The sequence below is a fragment of the Pholcus phalangioides genome, unplaced genomic scaffold (genome assembly GCF_987345545.1).
Source record: "Pholcus phalangioides strain wild (caught in Gottingen) unplaced genomic scaffold, Ppha-v1.0 ptg000017l_1, whole genome shotgun sequence".
Taxonomy (NCBI): domain Eukaryota; kingdom Metazoa; phylum Arthropoda; class Arachnida; order Araneae; family Pholcidae; genus Pholcus; species Pholcus phalangioides.
In genome coordinates this window covers 12,005,173-12,019,657 of record NW_028301610.1, presented here as the reverse complement: position 1 = coordinate 12,019,657, position 14,485 = coordinate 12,005,173, and positions in this window count along the sequence as shown.

Here is a 14,485-nt window from a genome sequence, read left to right as displayed (position 1 = left end):
CCTCAAAGTGCTAAGTGACAATATGCCTAATTTCATACTCGCGAAGTCTTGATCGATACCCCTAATTAAGCATTCAAGGTGATCTTGATTCAATCAAGGTTACCACACATAGGTGCTGCTCTTCAAATGGATGGCATGGAGGGACGCTCTTGATTCGAGAAACATTGAAGACCGCTACTATTCCCTATGATCAAGATCAGCTTCCCCCTCCCAAATGGCGCGATGGAATCTACTTCCTAATGTGGATGAAGTCCATGAAGGAAGCTCAATTGGAGGCGCAGGCTCTAGGTACCCAAGGTAAACATTTGATCATATTGAATAAAATGAGGGGTGTAGGCGATCACTTTCCTGGGGAAAAAAATTCCGTAAAATACTGGCCGTATTGTTCCAATATGACCCACTTCCACCAAGTCATCCTCAGACATATTGACTGGATCTAAGCCTCGTATTTATTTCAAGGAGCTGGACTCGTCATACTTTTACGCGAAGACGCATGTTATTATTATCGCTGTTCCTAGAGCTGCTGGTAATCCCTGGCATGCTCATCCACCATACTTGTGCAAAGAGTAACGTCAGTATTATCGCTGCAGCTAATAGTTGTTTCTCGTGCCGTTTTTTTTTTACAAGACGTCACTTTAAACAGAAAACTGGTTTTGCCATTCTGAGATGGAGAGTGACGAGTCCGCTCGGTATATTCGAAGTCCTTAGCTGTTCCTGTCCTGCTTCCCGACTTCCAAAACATCAATCGGAGCGGCAAACCTTTCCTTTGCTCAAATTTTATAAATCGATAGTCCTCTTTCCTAAAAAGGTGCCTTACGGCCCCTTTCACACGGAGCGGATGCGCATACCCTTTCACACGAGTACTAAAGATGCAGGCGTTTTCGCAATTTTTCTCCTTTATCCCTGATTCAGTGCCCATAGGCAGCCTAAAGCCATTCTTTGGTGGTTTAATCTAGAGCCCCATAGAATATGGGTATAAAGATGTCTTCATTCTGATCCTCACAAGTAGTCGATGGGAGAAAATATCTTAAAATATTTTCAAGAGATTTTTTTTTCAAAATGTCTTTTCGGAAAAATATGAAAGAAAAATTCCAAAAACATCCAATATTCGAAAAATCCAATCCAAACACATACAAAACATCAATGTTCCAAAAAAAAAATCAGCAGATATCAAAGACTTTGCAAGTAGGAAAAAAGGGGAGGGGTGGAGACTTTCAAAATGTCTGTGCTTAGAAATATTCACATCACAATTCTGTCTTAGGCCGGGATTACACTATAAAAGTTTGATAAAAGCTCTTTGATAAAACGTGAAAAATTCAACCAATAAGATCACCGGTTGCATTTGCTTGAATGCAACCGATGCGCCTTCGTGGATAACGATGTTTAATAAAAGTATTTTTTTTAAGTTAAAAAAAATTAAAGATTAAAATTATTTTAAATATTTTTTTTTTTTTAATTTTTAAACATTTATACTTTTCAAATAATTTCAAATATTTAAAAAAAATGAAATTTTTTTTAATTAAATTTAAAAGCTATGTAGTAGTTTAAAGGTATGTAGTCAATTGAGTATTCGTAATTGAACAGAACGGCTTATAATTTTGGACCCGTCAGTGGCCGTTGTTGACAAGTTTTATTGTATAAAATTGTAAAGTATGGACGAAAGGCAGTTAAAGTTTCTGCATCTCCATTTCAGAAGGAAACGGAGGGATAGACATGTGTGGGACATCATATTGATGAACAGGGACCTTCATATGGTGTTTTTAAGTGTATTTATGGCAAATATAATTAAAAAAAATTCCGTGCAAAATCGTCTTTAAAAAGTAGCCAAAGATGCGGATGAATACGCTCCGCATCGTGTGAATAGCTCCGAATAACCCAATTGTCAAAAAATGCGGAGCCCGCACTTAAGTTTTGGCACATGCGGACGACGTCCGGACCCGCATGAACATTTCCTAGGTGCGGGAAAATTTCGGCTCGTGTGAAAGGCTCAGTATATTCCAATTGTTAAAACTTCTTCCGGCCCCCCATCAGCTCCGTGTGAAAGGCCTCTTACCTGGATCTATTCCTTCGATGAAGAATGCCGTGATTAAAAAGTAGTAAATATTTGGCAGATTAAAACGGCACGCGTGCGCGTTCGGACCTCAAACAGGAAACCGTTCTGATGAAGCAATCAACCTATCATATGTGACCTTCAGGGGCGCTATCATCCACTTCGGGAAATGCTACTCGTAAACTCTTAGATTCCGATAGGGTTACAGTTTGATACTGTCAAGCAGGGCAAGTAAGCGCATTTTGGAGCCATAATTGTTGAATAAGCTGTTAAATAGTCAATAATTATTCTCCCACTGGTCTAACGATTGCGACAACTAGACCTGCCTACATCCCCCAGTTGCGGCCCCCGATTCCCTCGTAGAGAAGGGTGATCGCAATACCCGATTCAGAGCAGTGCAACCTCTGCAAATGGTCCAGTTAGGGTCCAATGTTACAATTACGCTAAAAGGAATTGAAACTTATTGGTGATGCGGAATAATCGTTCCGATATTGTTTTACAAACAATATCAAAAATAAGATCGGAAATATACGAAACATCGGCAATTTATCGCGAATATTGGCTAAGGTACTATATTAACTACTTCACGTTCAAACTTTTGGCAAGAAGTTTAGATTACCTTTATTTGACCAATCGGCGATAAATCTGGTAACCTTGTATTAACCTAACTGCACGTTAGATAAAGGGGCCAAGGAAAAAAAATATATAAGTGAAAAATATATAATAGGTGAAGAATTTGTTTTTAGTCCTTTTCACCCACACCCTGCGTGTTCTCTTACACGTATAGTAGAAAGATGCATTATGAGTGGGAAAAAAATCTAACAGGAGTATAGAAAGGAAGGAGGGAAGCAAAAGCAGCAACTTCTCAGTTGAGATACGGTTACTATAAGGCTTCGCGATGGTGAATAGAGAGGAAAGAAAACACAAAACTTGTTTGAATTTATTCCGCTGGTGTTTGGACGTAATATTACTCCCGTGATTGTAAAGAAGTCAAACACGTTTTCCAATGATTTTCCGGCATTTATCGACTTTAGGAAATTTTTTTAAAGAAGTCTATATATGTAAGTCGGATATTTTTATACATAGGTATATACATTGCATTTTTGAGTTAATGTATTTACTAGGAGATGAGGGCACTTTGGTACCCTGCCAAGTTTTGCATCAACCTCCCCCTCCTAAAATCGTCATATCTAGTTTATTGCGTCAAGTAAAAATATGCCGTGGAAGCCTCAAAAAATAACCACCCAGTCGCAGGTTTAAAGGCCACTTTTGATTTAGAAGGCGGGTGAGATAGCACAACATGGTCACGCTGATTACACCACCACATAATCTGGAATCATTGTTCATACTATAATTAATTATAGGATCCGGGCGAATGGGTACAGAGAAGAATCTAATACACAATGACCATTTAAGTAACTAGATAATCGTATAACAGCAAAATGCATTATACCATGAAATACGATACACCGCTACATACCTTGCGACGCAACTTTTCGCAACACAAAATAATACGCAATGAACGGCGCAATATACAATATACCTAACTATAGAATGTTCAATATGTATCGAACAATACGCGATAAAGCAGAAAACAGCACAAAACTCCTCGCTATACGAGGAGGCTGTACACCAGGCATCTTCAACACGATGCTCCCTGAAGCACCCAGAGTGCTCGCGAGCACTTGATCACCGTTGCAATTAAAAATCATGTACAAATTGTGTTCTAGGATTAAAATCGTCCTGATTTCATGAAGTCGTATGTCGAACTTTCCGAAAATGGTGCTCTTTTTTTTTTTGATGAACACAGGCTGTGCTCGCTTTTAGAAAAGGTTGAAGTCCCCTGCGCTACACCATAACCCGTAATACATCTCGCAATACAATGTGAAATACAACTTGATACACCTCACTCTGCGCAATACAGTCCTATAAGCTTTGCACAAGACGCAATACAGCGTGATACCCAATGTATCGAAATTCGCTATATAGGCATCATAGATTTACCACAGTACGCAATAACACGTGATAATCCAAAATACACAATTCATTCCAATTCGCATTACAGCACAATGCGTGATTCCCCATAACACGGAGTATGTGATAAGCCCAAATATACAATGCATTTAAATCGCACACGCAGTAACACACAACTCACCACAATACGCGAAACATCCTAACACGCGATGACCGCAATAACAATACAGCACGATTCCCAAGTTTACGTGCTTTCTCACGCAAGTCTGCCAAGCTCATATACAGGGTGGGCAAAAAGTCCGTAGAAATTTAAAAATGAATAAAAACCGGAAAAAAATAACCCGAAATAAACGATTTGTAGGGTTGGCATCGCTAGGTCACGAGAATGTTTTTAAGACAGGAAAAAAACTAAAAAAAACAGCCGATAGGTGATGCTGGTACGAGCGACTTCGGTGGAAATATATATGCAAATGAGACGACGGTTATAAGTACTTGCGCTCCTAATCCACAAGCAGTTCACCGTTGTAAACCGTGTATGTGGACCTGCAGCACACTGTTACCACCATCTTGATATCTTACGATAACGATGGTGACAAGATTGCCGTTGCTGGATTTGTGACTCGCCTGCAATGTGTTATACTCTGTGGTGGTCATGTGGAACACATACTGCTGTAATAAACGATTTGGAGCAACAACACCTAGAGATAGGAGGCCTCCGCAGTTGTGACGTCAGTAAGTAGTCTATATTCCCTCAGAATGTTAAGGGAAAAAAATTCCCTGCTCGTGCCAGTATCATCGTTGTGAGGAAAAGAAATGATCGGGCTCAGAATTGGCGATTTCTATGCCCCACATCTAATCACTGCGGTATTTGTGAGCCAATCAAGAAGATTCTACGCCAAAATAAAAAGAAACGAAACAGAATGCTGTGTTTCAAAATGTGGCAAACTTGCTAAGTAGCGAATGACGTATATGGCAAACAGTGCAGAGGCCTATCTCTAGGAGGTGCTGTTTGGAGGCATTCTGTTCTTTATTTGCATATATTTTCTTTGACTTGTGTACGTCAGCACCACCTCTCTCTCTGTGGGCTGTTTTTTCTTGTCTTAAAATTTCCGTGACCTAGCGAAGCTAACCCTGCAAATCGGTTATTTCGGTTATTTCTCCGGTTTTTATGAATTTTTAAAGTTTCTACGGACTTTTTGCCCACCCTGTACATTACTTTCCAAGCCGCGGATACGGGGGGGGGGTCTCCTCCTCCTCTACAAATATACAGTATATTTTAATGCAGTTGATTAAAAAAAATCGTCTCTCTCTACACCAGGGATGCGCAACAAACATCTGGCCCGCGGACCAAATGCTTCCCGCCAAGGGCTTCCATCCGGCTCGCGAAAGGTATTCGGTATGACAGTGTAAATATACACAAAACGCCATATATCCTACCAAGACTGCCCATATCTCCTCGGAAAAAAAATTATGGTATATCAGGAATCTTATATATATATATATATATATATATATATATCTTGCTTATATGCACTAATCCTGTCTCTATAGACTTAGTGACACCCCCAATCGGCAGTTGGTAACTTCCCCACTCCTCCCGTCACCCACAAGGATTAAAATCAGACTGGGCGCAATCGACCTTTTGGGGGAATATATTGCAAGTCGAAACACTCCCATTTTCGGCGCAATCGACCGAGCCCCGGATACGGTGGTCCTACTATATGGCTTGATACTACATAAATGTATGCATAGGCAATAGTGATCAGAGTTCATTATTCAACGCAGCGCTCCTTGGAAAGAATTTTTCACAGTCCCTTCTTTATGTAAATTGTAATGTAAGAAATTATGACATATACGCCCCGCGGGCTACATCGGCCTTTCCAAGATTGTTTGAGAACCATGGTACCCATAGTGTACATTACATCCTAACAATCACTGTTAATCAAAAAATCGCTTTTCGATGGTTTCCGAAAAATTCTTGAAATAGCCTTGTTTATGTCGCGTCCTGTTAGGTGACTTAACGCTGTCCCATGGGCGGGGATACGGGGGGGGGCGTGGGGAAGCATTGCCCCCCAGCATCAAAGGTGAAGTCGACTGATCTAATGTATAGATGAATCGACATCATCTTGCCGCCCCCCCCCCCAGACTTCCAAGTCTATCTCCGCTTATGAACTGCCCTGAAATTCTATATTACGTTTCATGTCGTGCGTTTGTATATGTAACGGTATCATGTTAAGGGAATGTTTAAATGGTGAGGGCAGGATTCGTCCGGCCGGTTGGAATTTCTTCCAACACAACCACGTCCTTCAGCACACTGCGCTAAAATTACTTCGGTGACAGAGCCTGGTTACGTTTAGTTTATCCGGTTCCCCCTTTCCCTCCCGTTAGGTAAACCTAGTAAATGACCAATGGCTCAAACGGTTCTGGACATAGTTACATTTTTATGCAACGCTCAAATATCTGTTGCATAGAAATATGAAACAAAAACGTTGCATTTTTAGAGTTTATGATTTTATAATACATGGTGATTCAGAAAAGATGGGAAAAACTTTGAGGTGATAGCACACACCAATACATACAATTGTCATCAAAGATTGGTCTAACATGAAACGCAAACGCTATAACGCGTTTCGAAACGGCCACTCCGCAAACGTTAAAACGGTTGTTTCAACCGTTTTAACGTTTGGATTTTATCGGGAGAAACATGCATGCATGCAAATGTAACCTGGGGGAAGAAGAAACCATATGTACGATCTGCATCAGACCGTGAAGCAAGGAAGTATCCCGTTTCGCACAGCTGCCGATGCAAGCGCGCAAATGTTTTCGGACTGGGCAACCGCCTGTGGGGGAAAACGCTCACCGTACATTCGTGCTGCTTCTGTGGTACTTCCGTTTGCAGCTCCGTAAATGAGATGCGTGTCTGCTTTTTCAGTATTACTGAAGTGCGCCATTATCACGTACGTTACAACTGTTGGAACGGTTGCGCGCTGGAATAACTTCACATGGCTGGCGTCCGCGCCTTTTATTCACTGTGACGCAGATTTGCATACGGTTTCTTCCTCAGGTTACATTTGCATGCATGTGTGATATTCGTTTTCTCCCGATAAATTTCAACAGGAATGCCGTTTTAACGTTTGTGGAGCTGCCGTTTCGAATTTACGTTTCATGTTAGACCAAATCTTTGACAGTTGTTTTAAATGGGCGTAGCTAGAAATTTCATTCGGAGGACCACTTTCATTTCGGGGGGGGGGGGACGCGCTTGCCCTGGTTGACCAAGCATCTAGTTGCGGCCCTGGAGATAGCAATCCGATTAGAGAAAAATAATACAACTACACTATGTTGGTGAAGTCAGAAGACTGGAAGCGATTGCAGTACCCCGTTTTTTTATGACTTTCAAGTAGGGGTGGGCTGTTCAAATGTCTGGTGAGAGAGACTAATTTTTTTACGTTACTGTTGACATTTTAAATTCGTAAACGTGGGGAGGGGGGGGGGGTAGCATTTTTGTGGGGATATTTTGTGGCAGCCCTGCTTTTTTGGAGTGGTCAGCCAATCAATGACCTTTCAAGCTGGGAGGTTGTAATCAACGCAGTAAAAATTCTCCAGAAAGAATTAGGATTGCTTGACAAAAAATATAAATGCCAACTGCTCTTCAGGAGGGGCAAAAAAGCTCAATATGAGCTTGATGGAGATGAAAGTCTGGTGATCCTGGTGAAATTTCGATTTTATTTTTGTTACACAGTATTAGTTTGCAAGTTATACGATTTTTTCCAGCATCTTAAAGTGATTCTTTTCTGTTTTTCTTCGATGGGAATCTTGAATAAGAATCGAACAAAAAAAAGTATTTTTTTGCGTATGTTATCCTCTTAGATGTGAATTTCGCTAGTTTCAGAGAGTAAAAAACACAACATGACATTAGTCCGCGCAGCGGTGTATAATCCCCATGAGAAAATTTCGTGCATTAATAATGAAATAGTTTTAAGGAATGGGCGGGAGTGTGTTCGCTACGTTTTTGTGCAAAAAAAATGTCGATTTTCGTATTTATATCTTATATCCTTCAGGAAATATTTAAAAAATTGCTTGTTATAAATAAATTTTCAAAGCAATTATAACTAATCAAACTTCTCTGCGTAAAAAAAAAAGCTTTAGACAACTTTACTAACTCGGCCAATTTCCCTAATTTGGAGTAATTATCAAAGTAAGTATTACTTTAATTTAGTCCACAACGAAAAAAGAGGCTAGGTGCAAATTTCCGGGAGGATTGATGGGGAGACCATCCCTTCCCCCAAGAGTCCGATAATATGGGAACATAAATCAGTCCCATATTTTAGGAAATAGTAGTGACCAGCAATAAACAATAAATTGCCCCCTCCGACACATCATCACCTTGAATCAGCGCGAGGGGGGGGGGGGTGAGCGCCGACTGCTGGTAATGCACAGGGTGCCATTTGGTCTAAGACCGGCCCTGGGCAGGCATTTTCAGCCAGATAGTGCCCCAGGAAATGAGCTTCCCCAGAAACTACGAGATTCCAATATTTCAAAGCTACAGTATTTCATATTAGGGATGCAATATCCACCCTAATAAATGAGGGTCGATGATAAGGAAATTAAATATCAAATAAGACGAGGAATCTCTCATCCCGACATAAGACAAAGGAATTTAAACCTGCAAATTTTATAAACGCGCCAGTCTCCTCTGCCTGGATAAAGTGTGAAGGAAAAATGGACGGCTTTTTATATGAAAGGAACCAAGCGCTATTTTTAACATTTTTGAGATATACCGACATCTGAACTATTGAAGGAGGAGGGGATTTTTTTTATCTAAATAGAACCAAGTGACACAGGCTGTGATGCCGTCTGTGTGCACTTGAACCAACTACCAAACTGCAGAGATAACCGAATCGAAGATAACTTTAAATAGCTTTTTCTCGGTTCTGATTTAATGGCGCTTGGTTCCTTTTATATAAAAGTTGTCCAAATAATGTTGAGGGAGGAGAAGTTATCAACACGCACACACACACACACACATAATCGGTAACAGCAGAAAAGTGAGGAGTGGCGAGTCCAGTGCAATTCGCTCATAGATAACGAGTGAAGCAGTGCAATGCGATAGCCACACCTAACTTCCAGTGCAAGTAAAAACCGAAGAAAAAAGTTTTAATGAAAAAATTAAAACTTCTTCTCATTATAGCCTCATAAATTCTTAAAATTTTAAAGTAGTTTAAACATCTATAGCATATTTTTATCCTCATAGTTGTTGATGTAGACTGACTGAAATGCTACACAGTAACTACTACTATTGCCATGGGCCCGGGGCGGTTATCTTTTTTTTTACGATATAAATCCATCATGAGGGGGGGGCCCTTCTTGCCAAAGATTCCTGAATAGTGGCCTTGCTCCAGGCAGGGTCGGCTCGGGGGCCCTTGATGCTTTTAAGACAAGTGGTTTTTCCGAGGCCCTAACTGGCGAATTTTAGAAAATTTCAAATAGATCTCACTTTTGAGGCCCCCGGGCCGTGCCCTGGTAGGCCCATGCGTTAAGACTGCACTGGCTCCAGGATATGAGTGCCATGACTGTTGTCCGAGCTATGGCCACACAAGGTTGACAGGGCTCCAACCTTGGGGCTCGGGACAATTACCATTATATTTTTTATTTTTCACCGTATTAATTCACTATGGAAGGGCCCGTGAAAAATCTTTCTTGGGGGCCTTGTTCTAAAATATATGGCCCTGTTTTAGGATATGGGTGCCATGGTCCGAACGCATAATTCTAGATCAGAGGTCCCCAAACTTTCTATTCCATCGCCCTCTCAGAATTTTTATCTCGTCGCCCTTTCTCCCCCCCCCCCCCACTCAAGCCAATCCATAAGACCCTATGTTATACCCATAGTTTCTAATATTCCGTGGATTTTTCTGCCCACTTTGGCAAACACTATTATAGATAGATTCGCTTATCGACAGCAAGTTTAATAAAAAAAAAAAAACGACCAGATTTTTTTTTTGTCGACATGGGATAGTTTTATTATAAAGGTAAAAAATGAAAATTAGTAGTCCTTCAAATATCCTTGTGAACAACCAAAAATATTCAAGTTCCCACCACTGAGGTGAACGGTGTGAGTTTTTTTTTTGAGAATTTTTTCTTATGAGGGAAACCTCATTCTTATAACCGGTGATTTTCCTGTGTTAAAACAGCGTTCGGTTTTCGTTTACCAGATTCGATTCTTATAAGTGGTGGCTAATGTAATTGGCAATTGTGCTTACCTTTGGTGACAACTGGCAATTTCCCTTATAGGGAAATATGGTCAGCCTGAAGAAGATAAAGCTTTTTGATTTGTGATTGGTGCTGCCATCTAATTTCAATCCCGAAAATGAATCGGGAATGAATGACTCCTTATATTTCATCGAGAAAAACGCGGGAAATCATGGCTCTCTAATACAGTAAAATACGGGACATCGCCGAATATTTCGGAAAATGATGCCAAAGTTAAGTAAAATTGCCAATTGTTGCTAAAATCACCGAAAAATTGATCACGGGTAAAGTAATGGAGCACTAATGGGAATTTTAGTGCTTAAAATAAATTCAACGAAAAAAAATTGTGAAAGACAAATTTCTGAGATGAATATTCATATTTTTAGTCGAATTATGACTCTCAATTCAAATGTAATTTATAAATTGGGAAAATAATTTTCTTATTCCTTTTAATTCCATTAAAAAGAATGAAAATTCCAGTTGCCTTCATGAAGATTCGTGAAAAAAAATTTTGAAAAAACGTCAGGACAGCCAAAATTTTGCGAAAATACGGGATGTCAGGAAAAATATGGTCACTGTACTTTAAAGGAGCAGAATGTTTCATTCAGCTTGGTTCCCTACGATCGAGGCGTCCAAACCGAACTGGATAGCAAGTTCAGTCCTTTTTTTCCAAAATACAAGGAGGTATCCAAAACAATCTTTGAAAGATGCAGACGACGGATAAAAAGGGTTTCCGCCATTTTATTCATAGTATTGGTGCTGCCATCTAATTTTAAGAAAAAAATTATTTATATGGTGATACTAAAATACGGAAGATTTCAATGTTTTTGACAAGAGCATTGCAATCTTCCGTATTTTCTCGATAGAATTGAAATTCAACGTATTTTTTTACGAAATATGATCAACTTAGTGATATAGCTACCCCATTGAAGCTACTCTAGTACAACGTTTGCCACACACACACACCTATCGTGAAAAAAATAATTTTTCTTACGAGTTTTTAAATCACTTTTTTACTATAAAAATTTATTTTTATTATTTCAATTACTTTTTATTTATTGATCACATTGAATAATTGATTTCCAATTTAGAGATTACTGACATAATGAGGCTGTTTGGATCACGTGATATTCCTTCTTTCAGTGAAAGGTTTGAGCGACGTACAGGGCCGTAACTAGGATTTTTGCTGCCCCCACAACTTTAAAATTCGATAATTTTGTAACGGTGTTCTTTGTTCCCACCTAAAACTGCCGTCCTTCCCCCTGCTCTGGGGGCATACAAACTTTGTTCAAGGTAACCAACATGGCGACTTCCTCGGCGGCTTATGAATGAAATAAATCTAGATTAAGGAAATGTGGAAATCTGAATCGATTTTTTTTCTTTGTAATGCCACCTAGCAGTCTAGTGGTTAGGGAGGTAGCTTCTGACTGTGCAGGTGTGAGTTCAAATCTTGTTTCGGGGATGTATGTCTACTAACGCACTAAAAAATTTCCCGAACAAATCGTAAAGATCTCTTGGGAATACGTGACGATCACGTTATTAAAAAAAAAATTTGTATATGACTCTTCAAGTTATCGTTTGTTGGACGTTATTAATTTAAAAAAATCTTATACTATATGAACTAATTCACTTGAATATATTAAAAGACAATACAGAGACGTTAGTTTTTATTTTCATACATGAGAATATGTAAATAAAAATTGAAATAAAAATGTGTGTTATTGCATAGATAACGAATTCAAAAGGTCTGACTTTTTCTTCCAAACCGAACAACTCCGGACGCCATGACCAATTTACCACGGATTGAATTGTGCCGGACGTGAGTACCTAGTAGTCTTAGTGTGTATAGAGTGTTGTTCGTAAATTTTAATATGCTACCATCTATAATTTCAAATAGTGAAGTGCGTATAGTATTTAATAGTACTTTTGCACCGTTGCAGGCCTGTAGCTCTGTTTGGCAAGACTTTGTAACTGGAAGATATGCTCGCATTCGAAGTTGGGAACCGCAGTAAAACAACTTCAGCTGACCACCACAGGGGCATTGGTCGGGTTCGAACCCTGATCTTCACGATGAGAGTCAGTCATTTTTACCACTCGACCACCACAGCAGTTCCAATAGGTCTGGCTGTTTTTTTTCTGAGGTACGTATCTCTAAACCAGTGGTTCCCAACCGGGGGTGCGCGCACCTCTAGGGGTGAGATGGAAAAAAATTATAACATGTTGACTGATTATTCATGAGAATTAAAATGATAAAAATTGGAGGCTTTTTGGATCACATGATATTTCCCTCTTTGAGGGACATACAAACCATATCCAAGGCAACCAACATCGCGACTTTCTCGGCAGCTCATGAAAGATTGAAAGAACAAATATAAATTAAAGAGATGTAGAAATAATTTTTTTTGATAAGTGCTAAATATTCCGATTTTTTTTTAAGTTCGTTAATCTGCCTGTCCAATTATCTCAATTGCTGTGGAATTATTTCAATGTAAAGAATGAGCCATTTTATTAAAATTTTTTTTAACTTAACCCATATAATTGATGCAGTTGAATATTAAAAGACAAAAGGGGGACATGAACTTCAATTTTCACATTCAAGAAGATGTAAATAAAAAGTTGAAATCAATGTTGCATGGATACCCAACTCAAAAGTTAAGTCCGACTAATTATTTTATATTTGATTTTCTGGGCTTCGTGTCTTCAATATTTCAAAAATAGAGAATTCAATTCAATTTTTAAAATTATTGCTGTGGCGGAAAACCCCACTAAATTTATAAATTTCCGCATTTCTAGAATAAAATTGGAAATTTTAACGTTGAGATTTCTATGGAGAGATCATCGTGTTCCTGTCCCTCAAAGTGATGGTGATTATGATGTCTATGCGAAAGCTTCATATCTCTCTCGTCGATATTTGGCGCAGGCCCATCATTTGGGGAGAGGGAGTCGGGGGAGGTGATTGTCCCCCTGGTTTTAAAAAATACAATAGAAATGAACAAACAAGTTGAAATATACGTATATTGAGTATATTTTCTTTGCCCCCACCTCTGTAAAAAGTTGAAATGACGGGCCTGATTTGGCGATTCTATAACTTCAAGTCAGTGATGGTAACTCGTGATTGGCTAAAATTTTTCCACATAGGAAATTCTTTAGCATTTGTGGGAAATTTTGAGAGTTCATCAAACAAAAGAATTGTAATGCAATACTTTTTAATGTAAAATAATTGTTTATTAATACGTATATTTTTATTAAATTATAGGCATGGCCCCCACAAGGGGTGGGCTGACAAGGCTCCAGCCCTGGGGCCCGTGAGGATTTTAATCATTTTTTTGTTTTTTCACGCTATAAATTCATCATAAAGGGGGCCGCGTGAAAGTCTGGTCGGGGGGCCCGTAAAAGATCCCAGCCTAGGGGCCCTGCTTCAGGATGTGGGGGCCATGATTATAGGTATTAAACCACTTTGCTTAAAAGATTTCGACGAGAAATTCAGATCTCTATTTGACGAATGGGCGGAAAATATGGTAACCTCATCCTAACTCTACCACTCGTTAGAAAGGTAAAGAAGTTGAAGGAAAAAAACAAATGAAAGGAAACAGTATAATACATAAGTGCAGATAATATATATATATCTTATATATAAAGTTTCATTTGTTTTTTTATACACACACACACGCGAAGTAGTTTTCTTTTCACCCTCACCAACCAGTTCTCTTTTGCTCTTATAGTAAAAGGATACATCATGTGTTGGGAAAACACTAATAACTGTTTCGAAATAAAAGGAAGGCAAAAAGAGCAACTTTTCTCGTAGGGATACAACAAAGCCTGGCGGTGATAAGAGAGGAAAGAAAACGGAGCTTGTGTGACACTATCCGAAAGGCATTTGGACGCAGTATTACGTCCTTGATGGTAAAGTAGTTAATGCACCTGTAGTAAATTTTATTAAGTACGTATTTTGCTCGGTAGTTAGCAGCACATGTTTCGGGGAAAATGTAAGGGAAAAATTTACTCGAGAAATTTTCGTGGAAAATCTAGCTCGACCAGGTTATGGGAAATTTTTCATATTCGTGGAAAAAATTTGCCAAAATTTGTTCATGTAGGAAATTTCTTAGCATTTGTGAGAAATTTTGAGAGTTCATAACAGAAGAACTTTTTAAAAAACAAAAAAATAAATGTAGTGCAATACTTTCCTAATGTGAAAAATACTTGATTACGTATTTC